The 13,953-nt window shown below is 41.6% G+C and overlaps 1 long non-coding RNA gene across 1 annotated transcript in view; it reads right to left on the bottom strand.

The window, feature by feature from the left end:
- LOC116072854 overlaps positions 1-10,965 on the bottom strand; it is an 11,888-nt gene extending 923 nt beyond the window's left edge. Inside the window, exons 1-3 of the long non-coding RNA XR_004111572.1 lie at positions 10,806-10,965; positions 3,463-3,595; positions 3,016-3,072 (exon numbers count right to left, since the gene is read on the bottom strand). This is a non-coding gene — a long non-coding RNA (uncharacterized LOC116072854). The remainder of the gene's footprint in view (positions 1-3,015; positions 3,073-3,462; positions 3,596-10,805) is intronic.
- Between the last annotated feature and the right edge of the window lie 2,988 nt (positions 10,966-13,953).

Raw genomic sequence — 13,953 nt, 5'->3', positions numbered from 1 at the left:
CTATCTTCTTAATGGCTGACCGCTATCCTGTTCCTTATTCTGGGCCCTAGTTGGAGGGGGTCTCTGTGGTCAACAAGTTCCTGGAACTGACCAGTCCACATTCTTGGCTCATTACAGAGACTTCCTATGCCTTCTTTAAGTAAAGGTTATACAGTATACATTAGTGCATCTCCATTAACATGCTTTTTCCAAATTTCTGAATTCGGTCTTTCAACTTGACATTCTCTGTAACGTGTGTGCACCCACACACTTACACAAAGGACTTACACAGAGGACACAGAATAAGTTTTTTAAAACTGCAATAAGAATAAATCAACAAGAATGAACCAATGGATATGCCAATGTGGATGGAGAAAAGCCCAGGAGATCTCACCCCTACACAGAGAACTGAAGGCGACTGGGGAGAGCTGGGAACGGGATAGGTAGGTTTGAAAGAAGAGACCATGAATGTGAAAGGCAGCAAGGAGGTGTGTATGGGAGGGTATGGACGGAAGAAGGGGAAGAGACAAGTGTTGTAATTAGATTAGTTACATTACTATAATTACAATTTTAATTTACTTTATAATTATAGTTGTAATTTTTATGAAAAATTATAATTCTTCATGAAAAATGAGGAAGAAATAAACACACATAGCAGGGTTTTAGGAAGGACACCCCACATGGTCATCCTCCTGCATCAGTCAATTTCCCTTCTGTCATTTGTCAATATTCTAGTTTGTCTTCTGAGTGCATGGACATTTTAATTAATAAGCATCCCCTTAATCTTTTATTTTCCATCACTGGCTTGGAAAATATAAATCATATTGCTAATTTTCAACTTTTTTCTTAAAATGTTTTGTGGAAATGCATTTAATAAAACTTAATAGTTACTTAACAACAACAACAATAACAAAAAGTCACTAAAATGCTAAGCTAAATATTTAACCAAAGGACAAGAGAATAATAGCCTGTGTTTTAAACACACAAATAACAAACTTGAAGTGAACCCAGGGCATCTTAAAGTACATGCTTAAAAATATATTTGATTGATACCACGGTTTACAAATAAATGAATATATAATTAATGTAGAATGAAGGTATTAGTATTTCATTGTGAATTCTTTTTAAGCTGGGTGGTGGTGGTGCATACCTTTAATCCCAGCACAAAAGCAAAGCAGGCAGACCTTTGAGGCTAGCCAGGACTACACAATGAGTTCCAGGACAGCCAGGGCTACACAGAGAAACCTTGTCTTAAAAAACAAAACAAAACAAAACAAAACAAAAAAGAGAATTCCACACAAGAATCACTCTGAGTTCAAACAAAGGCCCAAATATTCTCCATTATTAAGTTTTTAAAATCTATTTTTATTTTATGTACATAAATGCTTACCTACCTGATGCCTGCAGAAGCTGGAAAAGAGTGTAAGATTACCTAGAATTGAAGTTACAGGGTCTATAACTTAAAATTTATCTGTAACTTATAGACAGTTCTGAGCTGTCATGTGGGTGCTGGGAATTGAACCCAGGTCCTTTGTAAGTGTAGCAACTCCTCTTAACTGCTGAGCTGACTCTTCAGCTAGCTCCTAAATTTTTTAAAGCTTTATTTTATTTTATTTTATTTTGAGACGGGGTTTCCCTGTATAGCCCTGGCTGTCCTGGAACTCACTCTGTAGACCAGGCTGGCCTCGAATTCAGAAATCTGTCTGCCTCTGCCTCCCAAGTACTGGGACTAAAGGTGTGTGCCACCACTGCCCGGCTAAAGCTTTATTTTATTTCTAATTATGTGTGCATGCATAGCCTCTCCTCCTCCCCCTGCCCCCCCCCCCCCCGTGTGTGTTTGTGAGCATGGAGGCCAGAGGTCAGATCCCTTAGAGTAGGAGATCATGCAGTTTCGAGCCACCTAATAGGGGGTTGGGAACTGAACTCTGATCTTCTATGACAGTAGCAATCATCTAACTGCTGAACCATGTCTCCAGCCTCCTCCAATTTTCTTATTAAAAATAACACGGTCCAGCCCAGTATGTATGCACAGTGTTGTGTGTGTCTCCATTCACTGTGGCTGTATCATTTCGGATATTTAGAAGCTTACAGAAATGTTAATTACCTTAAATGACAGGTGATGAAAACAGTAGCTTTTGAATATAAAATTAAGCGAGGATATGTTTTAGGCTTTAACCATAGAAGTGTCAGATTAGAAAGCAAAATGAATGTCATCTTATTTTATCATATAGCATGTTTACAGAAAGGATAGAAAATTAAGAACAGGACAAAGGAAAAGAAAGTCACTTTCATGCCATAGCTGAAATTTACAACTCCAAATACTGTTTTCTTTCCTGTTACACTTGAAATTAGTTTGTTTTAGTTTGCACAGTTAGTGATGGAACCCAGAGCCTAACTCACATCACCAAGTGTTCTTTCATAGAGCTACAGTCTTGCGTTTGTGGGTTTTATGCTTCATTTTAAAAACTGTCGTCATAGTATACAGATTCTTTTACAGTACTCGCGACTGGATCCAGTCTTGTGTGAACACATATGCTCTGGACAGACCTCTCACAAGCTCCAGAATTATTCAGTTTTTGTCTAAGTGAAAGAATAATGGCTTTAGGTTGTAAACTTTGTTGCTCTTGAGACTCTCGTATTTACATCGGGGAAAAAATATACAAAGCTTTTAAATCATTTAATTTACGTAAAAGGCTTCGTAAGCGCAAGCAGACCGTGGACAATAGAAAAGAAGGAACGGAGGAAGGGCAAACTCTTACGTTAGGACTTTCGGCCCAAATACAGAAAAGCAATCTCAAACTGGCGTCATCTGTAAAGCGACATCTGTTGACTGGGGTCTGAAACTGCCACGAGCTATTTCGAAAGAGCACGTAGGGCATGCACGGGGTCCAGTTTCTTCCTGCCCCTCGGCTTTTCCAGCATTGTGATGACTTGGTTTTCAGTCCATCTTGAGTGAGCTTGGATGACTTTCAAGGCACAGTGTGTGCTTTTACCACTGACTGTGTGAGTGGAAAACACCACATACCTTTTCCTCACCTGGGATGAAGTGTCACTGGATCGATCCTACTGGCTGTTCCAGGCAGTCACTGCAGCCTGAGGAACGCAAACAAAACAAAACAAAACAAAACAAAAATCAACCAAACAACCAACCAAACAAACAAACAAACGGCTGCTGCTGCTGCCCGAGAGAACACAGCCAGCCTCACAGTCCTGAGCCGCTCCACCGACGCTGAGGTTATCCACCCCCCCCCCCCCCCCCCCCCCCCCCCCCCCCCCCCCCCCCCGCGCCCCCCGGAAGCGCGCCATCTAGCGACTGCACCCAGGAGCAAGGTGGTGTGATTTTTTTTTTTTTAATTTTATTTTATTTTTTATTTTTCATGGTTTTTGTCCCAATGCCTTCATCTGTAGGAACGTTTCTACATAGATAAAAATTTCTGGACCATGTTATTCCGAGGACTAAATAAGTTAACATAGACGAAATACCTTAAAAAGCAGCAGCTGGAAAGACATTAATTCTTAGTCTGTTGCTGTTCTGGCCTTTGTCATTGAATAAGCGACAGTAAGCACTGTCACCACTAGATGGCAATCATGTGACGAGAGGTAATGAATAGTCCTGCTGGCAAACAATTAAAGAGTTAGTGGTAGCAACCATTAACAGATGCCAAAAAGTGCAGAGGCCTGAGTCCACTTTCTGTTGCCCAGAAACCAGACTGTGATCTTGATCAAAGTGGAAATTGATCTGTAGTCTGGATTTCTTCGAGTGAAACTGAAGGCTAATTTTGTATTTTGTTTAAAATTTTTGTTCTTACTATTCTGTAAGGAGAATCTTCTGTTTTATAATAATTGTGACTGTAATCTCCAAAGCCCCAAACTGCCCAACAGTGCTGGTTGTTAATACATATCGTTTAAAAAGACAGCTGCATGAGGTATAATCCGTTCATTTATTCCTAAAATGTGGGCACTCTGGGGGGCCTGAAAGAGTTCATGTCATTTAGAAAGGTGACTAATGGACCTGCAGAGACACTCTTGAGTTACACCTAACTCGGGAAATCATCCTCTGAGGAAGCCAAAGAGAAAACCTCACTATTTTTTTTTTTTAAAATCATACTGAGAGCAAGCTTTAAAAGTCTTTCTCAGTCATATAATTATGTACTTAATTCTACATTCTCAAAATGACTTAGAAAAAAGAAGCCACTTGGAAGATACTATGGTTTTCAGAACAGCTTATATATTTCAAAATTATTTATAAAGCCAAGAGAACCATAGACAATTAAATTGGGAGGTGACTTGTAAGAGAACAACAAAGAGTGAGACTGAATGTTTTGCTTGACATTTGTAGCTCTTATATCAAGTTTGAAGAAGAGGACTTTATAAGTTACTCTTTCTCTGAGATGAATGCTTTTCATCACAGCCAATGAACCAGATCCTTACCCTCACCTAATGTCTGTGCCACCCTCCAAGATGCACCATTATTCATTGAAACAGTTGGTGAATGATTTCATGGATAGACCATCTTAATACACACACCGTTTCTTAAATGAATGTAACCTGTTCTCTGTGGGCTGAGAATGAAGAAAATCACTCAAGTCAAACAGCTTTGACCATAGCAGAAAATCTGTATCCAAAAATTGTGCCTACAATTCATTCCTTGGGGCAGCAGAACTGTCAACTCTTAGCTTAGCTACTACAGAAGTAAAATCCTTTGGTGATGTGAGGGTCATCGAAGTATAGCCTTATTACAATGAAATCCAATGTCTAAAAATTGTTCTTATTTGGGGCTTGTATCACAGTAGGAGCCAAGATTTTAAGCTCTACTAAAAACAAAACAAACAAACAATAAGACTTTATCTATTTATATTCATTTTAAAAATACTAGTAGTGATGTATTATTTTAAAATATACAGTTAATATGTTTGGAGTTATTTAAAATTTATATTAAGAAAAACATGTATTTTCAGTATTGCTGTAGACAAGCATCTCTATAAGACTGTTCAATTGATTGTTGTTTTATATCAAACATTTTTATAATACTCATTACAATATTTTATAAATTTTAAAGAATATGACAAAATAAAAAAGTATTTCTCAGTCATATAATTATGTACTTAATTCTACATTCTCAAAATGACTTAGAAAAGAAGCCACTTGGAAGATTTCAGGTTCAAAATATTAGCAATATCTGGGATAATGGGACACATTAGGAAACATGACATTCAGTTAGGTTTAAAAATGGACACGACAACTGTCTACTTCTTCATGAATCAAACCTTTAGGGCAAAGTTGAGCTAGGACAACTTTGGCACAAATCAGTATTTGTGTTGTGTAATTTGGGAAGGTATTGCATTTTCTTAAAACGGGAGACCTTGGTGCTCTGAAATTCTGTTCTGTGCTGTTTTTAGCTTGTTCAGTATGAAGGTCCTTGTATGGGGTTACCCAATTCATATCCCAGGGTGCCCACATATTCCATGTCTGTACATTGGCCTTTATTTCTTGGCATGTTCTTTCCTGGGATGAATACTCCTGGACTCTTACAACTGGAACATAGATGTAAGGATTCACAGGTGAGGTGAAGAATGGAGCTCCAAAGTTCTTGGGGTTCCCTTTATCCTTCGCACACCCAGACTGGGTTTCCCTCAGTGTCTTATGAAAAGGGCAAAGGTAACTGTTTATCCCCATGGTGCTGAGTAACAGCTGGTTTTGTTTTCTGTCTATTATCTCTCCCGCACTTAATACTTTTACAATTATAATTATTTTTGTGTCTATGGGTGTTTTGCCTGTGACCCACTTTATTCTAGGTAACGTATAAGACTTCCAGATTTTATGTCCACCTAGGGAGGAGGATCGGTGACAACTAGGATTCAATTTCTGCCTAATTCAATGGCACAGAGTTGGGAGAAAGATTTCATATGATCTGAGCAAAATCAGGTATTTCTTTCCTACCCAATTTGGAGCAGACACAACCCCCACTATCAGGTTTCTGGTTTGTCACACACAGTTTGAACATGCACTTCACAGGTTCATGTGCTGAATGGTTGGTCCCAGCTCATGTGCTTATAGTTTCCTCAGGTCTCATTTCTCTCTTTCTTCCTCCTTCCCCTGCGTACTGTGTCCTAGGAAGTGAAGTGAAATGGAGATGTTTCTCTACCATGTGCTCTCATCACTAGGATTCTTCCCACAGGCAATAACTATGTGCTCAAATAACTATGGGCTGAATCCCCTGGAACTGTAAGCCACAGAAATCCTTCCTCCCTTACGCTGTTTATACAGTGCATTTGGTCATTTGGTCAGAGTAACTAATACACCCCACAGCCTTCCCCCCAACACACACCTCTCACACACTGTATACACACACACACAAACCATATATACCACATACACACCACACACACACCATACACACTACACATATCCCATACATACACACACCCCACATACCATACACACACACACACCACACAATCACATGTACGCCCCCATACCACACACCATACACACACATCTTACATGCCATATAAACACAAGCACACCATACACTCACATATATATACACATCACATACTATACACATCATACACACTCCACACACACATACACACACACATACCACACATATGCACATACAAGCATAGACACACACTCACACACACACACACTTATACACATACTCTTTCACACATACACTCACACATACTCACACACACATATACACACTCACACAGCCATCACACATACACATACTCACATACCATACATCACACACACACACACACACCACACCACACCACACCAAGTCACAATCTCCACTCCTATTGATATTTGTGTCTTCAGACCAAGTATATTCTGGCCACAGCTTCATGTTGCCTTAAGTGGGCCAGGCAGGATTTATAATTCACTGGTTGTACAGATTTCTTCCTGCCCAGTGATCCTCTGGTGAGTGGGAACATGGAGACTGAAGCCAGGCAGTGTAGGACACACTTACTTTGTCTAATATTCTCATGGTCACATATAATTTCTGTGCAGTATTGCGGAGCTGGAAGATGCGATACTTGAGACATTGTCCTGTTGATTCTCACAGGTTTCTACTTCCCCCACACATTCTGCTGTTTATATAGTTTTTAAAGAATTACTTTCTATTATTTTTAAATTGTGTGTGTGTGTGTGTGTGTGTGTGTGTGTGTGAGAAGTATGAGTTTGTGCATTTAAGTCTAGGTACCCTAGGAGGCCAGAAGTGTTAGATGCCCTGAAGCTGGAGTTTTAAGCAACTATAAGCCATACAAGGTGGGTGCTGGACATTCAATTTGAGTCTTCTGTAAGACTCTTAGCTCTCTCTCCAGCCCTGAGCTCTCTCTCCAGCCCTGAGCCCTCTCTCCAATGCTGCTGTATATGTGAATACTTGCGACGTAGCTGACATTTTGTTTTCTCCACTTGACTTTTTCTCACAAGAACTCTGTTAGCTGGAAACAACTGTGAGCTGAGAATCATTTTCCTGTTTTCTACAAGTGCAAAGACTTCTGGGGTATCCAGGCCACTGCTCAAGGGTGTTCATTAGCATGCAGACTGCTTTCCTAGACTTGCTGGCCCAGATACACTGTTTTGAGTAAATAGAAGAAAACATGGGGGACCATAAGTGAAAAAAATTAGCAATACCTTTGGAGTGAAAATGGTCACGCACAGTGTGCAGTGCCCAGTGACTTAGATAGTGTCATAGCATTGTGTCCGTAGAGTTGGACACCAAGTTTTGGGAAGCAGAAAACTGTCAAGGATTACCTTGTCTCTAGGAGTTACAGTTCTTTCCAGGCCTGCTTGGCTCATCATCTCTTTTTTTTTTTTTTTTTTTTTTTTTTTTTTTTTTTTTTGGATGGCAGCTAGTTGCTGTCTCTGGGACTCAGGCTCAGTCCAGTTGGCACCAAGCCTCAGGCACCAAGCCTTGGGCAGGGCTAGGCAGGCTTCAGGGATACAAGAAACCCACATGTCCCTGTAGCACTTTCCCCTAGGGGAAAGGGATGGCTCTTCCCAGACATCTGCTTTCACTCTATGGTTTTGGTGCTTAACCTGTCATTGGGACACGCCTATCCAGGACTATAAAGCTCAAGTATGAATGACTCGGTCCTACTTTAATGAGCACTGGAAAAGAATCCTGGCTCTCCAATCTCCAAGAGCCCCTCTACAGCAGTGGTTCTCAGCCTGTGGGTCACGACCCCCTTGCTAGTTGAAAGACCTTCTCATACCTTCACTCTGAGGAAACTTTGCAACAGGGGCTGCGTATGGCATCCTGTATAGCAGATATTTATATTAGGATTTATAAGAGTAGCAAAATTACAGGTATAAAGTAGCAATGAAATAAATTTATGCTTGGAAGGTCACCACAACTGTATTCAAGAGGCACAGCATTAGAAAGGTTGAGACCCACTGCTCTCTCTACAGCTGTGCATACATCCGAGACACTTGGCGTCTGTCATTCTAAACTGCCGTGCAGCACCAGGGCATGCATTGTCTTCTTCTCCCTGGACACAGGAGAGGCCCCAGAGCCTCTCCTGGGAAGGCTTGCCACAGCAACCCTTCATCTCAGGCCATCCTTATGGCAGGAAGTCCAAAATGACAGGAAGCACCACCCCCACCCCCGCCACCCCACCCCCTGTTGCAAAGAGCCGTTAAATCTTTGACCTAGATTCTGCAAATATTCAAGGAGAAAGCAGGGACACAAACGCTGGCTGCAGCTCACTTCAGTGAGTCCTCATTTCTCTTTCCATTTCATTTTAGCTGCATTTGTTTGAGCAGCAGGTGAAGCGCCTTTCAAAAGACCGTCCTCTCCGAGGGAAGTCATCTGTTTTACATTAATTGTCCATTAGTCTCCAAGCCTCCATCCATTAACATCCTCAGCCACTCATTACGGATATTGTGCCCGGGTCCCGCTGTCAGCTTTTCAAGGCAGGGCTGTTTTCCTGCATCTGACTTAATTGCTCTAAGTGCCTGTTTCTTTGAGCGTACCAATTAATGTGGGCTTTCTTCTTGAGCTAGCTTGGACAGAAATGCCAAGGTGAGGATATTTCGGCTGCTATTTACTCTAAATTATTAGACTTTGCCTCCTTAAGCCCCTGCAGTGAATATTTTGCATCTATACCTTTGTGTTTGTCTGACAGACTTCTAGAAACAAAATGTTTCAACCAGACCTAGTTTTCGATGGTAAAAAGGCTCCACAGATTTATAGTCCACCCACGTTATCGGGATGAGGGGTTTACATCCCCTTTGCTCCCGATTAGTTTAAACATGTAATTTTTAAGTGCATGTAGCACTCAACACAACAGCTTGGATGAAATTGGCATTGTAGATGGGGGGGGCAATGAAGCTTTCATCTCTAAAATTGCAGCTGCCGGGGCAACAGCGCAATACGTTAATTGCTGTATCTCCCCGGATGTGACTGACTGATCATCTACCTCCATCCTTGCGGCTGCATTTTTGTAAAAAAAAAAAAAATTAAAATGGAAGAGGACTACATGAAAAAAATCATTAAGATGAGGAATTGTCATGTTTCTAGAAAGTCTTGGTAGACAGGGAGTCAAGTGAAATTACTAGTTTGACAGGATATCTGCCATGCTTTATAGAATGAACAAGAAAAACAGTAATTTTGGTTGGTAAATCTTAAAATTTGTATCATATTACATAGGCCAGTAGTTAACTTTGGATTTTTTTTTTCTCAATACTAAAGTACTCAACATAAATTCCTCTCGAGATTTCTTGACAATGTGTCCATAAAATCAGGCATCAATAGTAACTGCTGACATTAATTGAGTTTGTTATGATTTTAAAATCTTAGCCAGAGTTTGGTTCCACCTTATAAGTGAATTAGTTAATAAATGGCCTTGTTACTATGTGGCAAGTATTGTGGCAAAGTCTAATAATTTAGATTTGCTTGATTTTTTTTTTCCTAATGATGACTTCTTTTTTTTCTAATGAGAACATCATACTAACTAACTAGAGCACATGCATCCAGACTGACTTGTTATAAGATATAGAAAAAAAAAAAAACATTGGGAGGGGGATCTTTGTTTCTTGGTGATTATTTGGAAAATACTCACTTTTGCCATAAAGAAAATTATTCGGAACAAAAATGAGCAACTGCACTGGGAAACCTTTAAAACAGGTCGGCTCTGCCTCTCAGATGCTTCGCCTTCTCTCCAAGGGGTCCCTAGGCCACCCCTGCCCAGTCTGGGTCCACTCCTGTGCTCCACAGGAACCAGCCCTGGTCATAGAGATGTAAGATTTTGACCGTTTTGGAATTTCCTTCAGCTTCTTCACTTCACCTCACCTTTTTTTTTCCTTTGAGAATAGACAGTGTGTGGAATGTAGGGGTGCGGTTGGAGCCAGGCTTTTCCACCCAAGAGGTGACATTTGTCCTCTCTATGGATCCGTCACCCTGATTCCTGCCACAGGTGTTTCTGCAGAGCTACCTCATTAGGGATTCCGCAGTGAACGAATTCTGTGTTGGTAAACTACAGAACTGTTTGTTTCTTGAAAATTCTTTTGACACCCCACCACAGCCTTCCCCCCACACTCCGTAATTTTCAGAAAAGGAAACTAGGGAAATAGTATAATACATTCTCACAAACTCAAAGTCAAACATTAGGGACTGGCAAACCTCATATACACCCTTTTTCCCCTGAGACTGCTTGTTAGCCCCCACTGGCATTGACAGTATGGTCCACATTTGCCAGGATGAGTAAGCTAGAAGGGACTGGATCCACAGCACCAGCCAGGAGCAGGGCTGCAGGGAGCTTCTGCAGCTCCCGAGTCTCTGTGCCCATCATTCTTGTCTCTGCCTCACTTACCCGGAACTAATGATGCTTCTACACTTCCACTTCTGAGTTGGCCACAGTGTCTTGGTTGAACATCTAGGATGTTGTGGACCTGAGCAGGATCTAGCCACGGGGTTCTTTCTGGATTGTTACTTATACATTTAGTCATGTAACCTCTGCTAATTCCCGAATGCTGGTGCATTAATTCCCTTGTGTTTTTGGATAGATATGCCCCCATCTGTAGCAGACACACCCAGGATGACCTCATGCATCCCATCATAATCCCCTCATTAGGTGTATGCAGGGTAAAAATCTCATTTGCTTCTCACTGAGAATTATGGCAAAGGCGATCATATTGTTTTACAGGAAAGATGTGAAGAGTTTTATGGATGTAATTGATGTCCTTTTTAAAAAAGATTTACTTATTTATTTTATGTATACGAGTACACCATTGCTCTCCTCAGACACACCAGAAGAAGGCATCAAATCCCATTACAGATGGTTGTGAGCCCCCATATGGTTGCTGGGAATTGAACTCAGGGTCTCTGGAAGAGCAATCAGTGCCCTTAACCACTGAGCCATCTCTCCAGCCTCATAATTAATGTCCTTAATCAATTGACTTTTGAACAAATAAGAAAAAGTTTATCCTTAGCTGTATCTGACCTAGTCTTTCAAAAGGAGATTCTGGCCTTTCATAATTCTTCTGGCAACAGCACATCCAATCGAGTCTCTAGACGAGGCTGCCAATGGCCAATATCTTCTGAGCATGACCCAGGATGCCATGAGACAATAGCAATTGGTATTGTGTCACTGTCTGTTATGTGGAAATAGGAAACTAATTCGCCAGCCTCTCAATGAAGATGTTTAGTTTTATTACTAGGTGACTCTTGCATTATTTATACATGGAGATCATTATGCAAGAATGACACTCACGGGACCTCTTGTACTCCGTAGCTTGAAAACTTGACCAACCCACACCTCAGGCGGCAGATGCGACTTAGCTCATAAGTTTCCTGTAGACTTTTTCTCACATAAAGTGAAGGGAGATTCAGTGTCCAGAAGTGAGGATAGTTCCTTTCAATCTCATGGCCACACATGCCTTTCCATGCATCTCTACTTCACAGCAGTTGCATAACATTTGGACTCAGAGTCCATGACATCAAAAATGAGTTGAGGAACCCACAGACATTCTTCTATTGATCAGGCCATGCCTGTCATCTGCTATGTTAAACACTCAATAGAAAATGCATAGCCCAGCCTCTATCCCACACCGGAAGAGTGACAACACCGCTCATCACCAAGCTTCTCAAAGGCCCCTGCTCACTTGTGAAAGCCAGAGGCAAGGGCTAACTAACACCAGTTGCCATGTAATTACAAACTGACCTTGCAGATCCAGTGAGCTGAAGACCCTAGGATTCCTGTACGTGGCTTTGAACCCCACGTGCTCTGTTTTTGGTTTTTATCTTCTTTTTACTTTTGTTTATTTTTCTTTATATAAAGTCTCTCTCCCTCTCTCTCTCTCTCTCTCTTTCTCTCTTTCTCGTGTGTGTGTGTGTGTGTGTGTGTGTGTGTGTGTGTGTGTGTGTATACATGTAACATATTTGTATACTGGTGCATGGGGAAGCCAGGCAGTGGTGATGCATGCCTTTAATTCCAGAACTTGGGAGGCAGAGGCAGGCGGATTTCTGAGTTCAAGGCCAGCCTGGTCTACAGAGTGAGTTCCAGGATAGCCAGGGCTATACAGAGAAATCCTGTCTCAGAAAAAAAAAAAAGAAAAAGAAAAGAAAAGAAAATAGTTGTGATGTGAGGTTGTGTTCACTCTTCTGCAGTTCCCCATAGAAACATCGGCCTTCCCCTCCCTGATGACTCTGGGCTCAGGCTGTGTGCATTCTGGCACCCTGTCTTCTCTAGTCTTCCATAGGTTTGGCCCAGAGGTAACCTCAGTGGGAGACAGAACAGCAAGGCAAGGTTCTGTGTCTATCCCCCTTACCTGGCACATCACAGGTCGGCCAGGCCGTCCTTCGTCTTTGGCATTTGCTCTTACTGGGCTCCAGGGCAAGGCCTTGCTCCTAAAGAAATGACTGCTTCCTGCCTCTGTGGTTCCCTGAGTGTCTCTAAACAAGCAATGACTTTGTGTTATTTTCAACTATCCTGCCTGTTTCCCAAGAGATCTTAAGATAAACCTTGATACCTCCCTTTAGCCAAGAGACCTGGCTAAAAGTGAAACAGATGGGCAGCATTCCCAATGACGTTTCTGCCATAACTACTCTTATCTTATTCTGGTGCCAGTGGTGGCAGCGAGTGTGTGGTGTGTGTGAATGTCTGTGTGTCCAGGTGCATATTTGATGTGTGTGTAGAAGCCAAAGGAGGATGTGATAGCCTGATCTATCACTCTTCATCTTACTTCTTTGAGACACCCTGTTCTCTCAGTGACCCCAGAGCTAGGTTAATGACCTGTACACCTCAATACTTTTGTCTCCATTTCCAGACCTTCCTACATTACTGTGGTTGCAGACAATGTAGGGTTGAGGTTGTAAAACGCCCAGCTCCTTACATAGGTGCTGGGGATTTGAACTCAGGTCCCCATGTTGCACAGGCAGCACCCTTCTCTGAGGAGTTATCTCAGGCCTCCGCCCTTCATATTCCATTCTGTGTCCTCTAGCAAGATGTGTTCAGGAAATCATGAATATAATACCCTTGAAAGGCCACAACTTATCACAATGTATTAAGAGCTTAATGAGGTCCTGAAGTAAACAAGCTTATTTAATGTGAAATTTCCCTAACACTTACCTAATAATTACCACTGTTTTGCTTCTTATTTGTTTTTTGCTGAAAGTCTAATAATGTCTAGAAAATATTGGGTCAGCTCATCCCAGGGACTCCCAGATCTGAACCCATCTCTCCTAGGCTTACACCCTGCAGGAAGGTCTCTTCGGATTGTTACTGATGTTAGTAATATTTGCTGATTGCCCGGCAATTTTGAAGTCTAAAGACCACCAGGCTAAAGAATTCCATTTCTGCATTCTCTGTACAGCACTAAGCTGCTTGGCTATGCCCACCCCCCAGCTTCTGTGGTAGTGAGGGGGGAATTCTGAAAGGAACTGGACACAAATTTACACAGTGTTATGGCTTAGATCTTGACTGTCCCCCAAAGCTTTAGTCACAACCTGTGCTGCCAAGG

Source organism: Mastomys coucha, unplaced genomic scaffold, assembly GCF_008632895.1.
Source record: "Mastomys coucha isolate ucsf_1 unplaced genomic scaffold, UCSF_Mcou_1 pScaffold23, whole genome shotgun sequence".
In the NCBI taxonomy this organism is placed as follows: domain Eukaryota; kingdom Metazoa; phylum Chordata; class Mammalia; order Rodentia; family Muridae; genus Mastomys; species Mastomys coucha.
The sequence above is the reverse complement of the archived record's forward strand: the minus strand, read 5'-3'. Positions and strand labels throughout refer to the sequence as shown.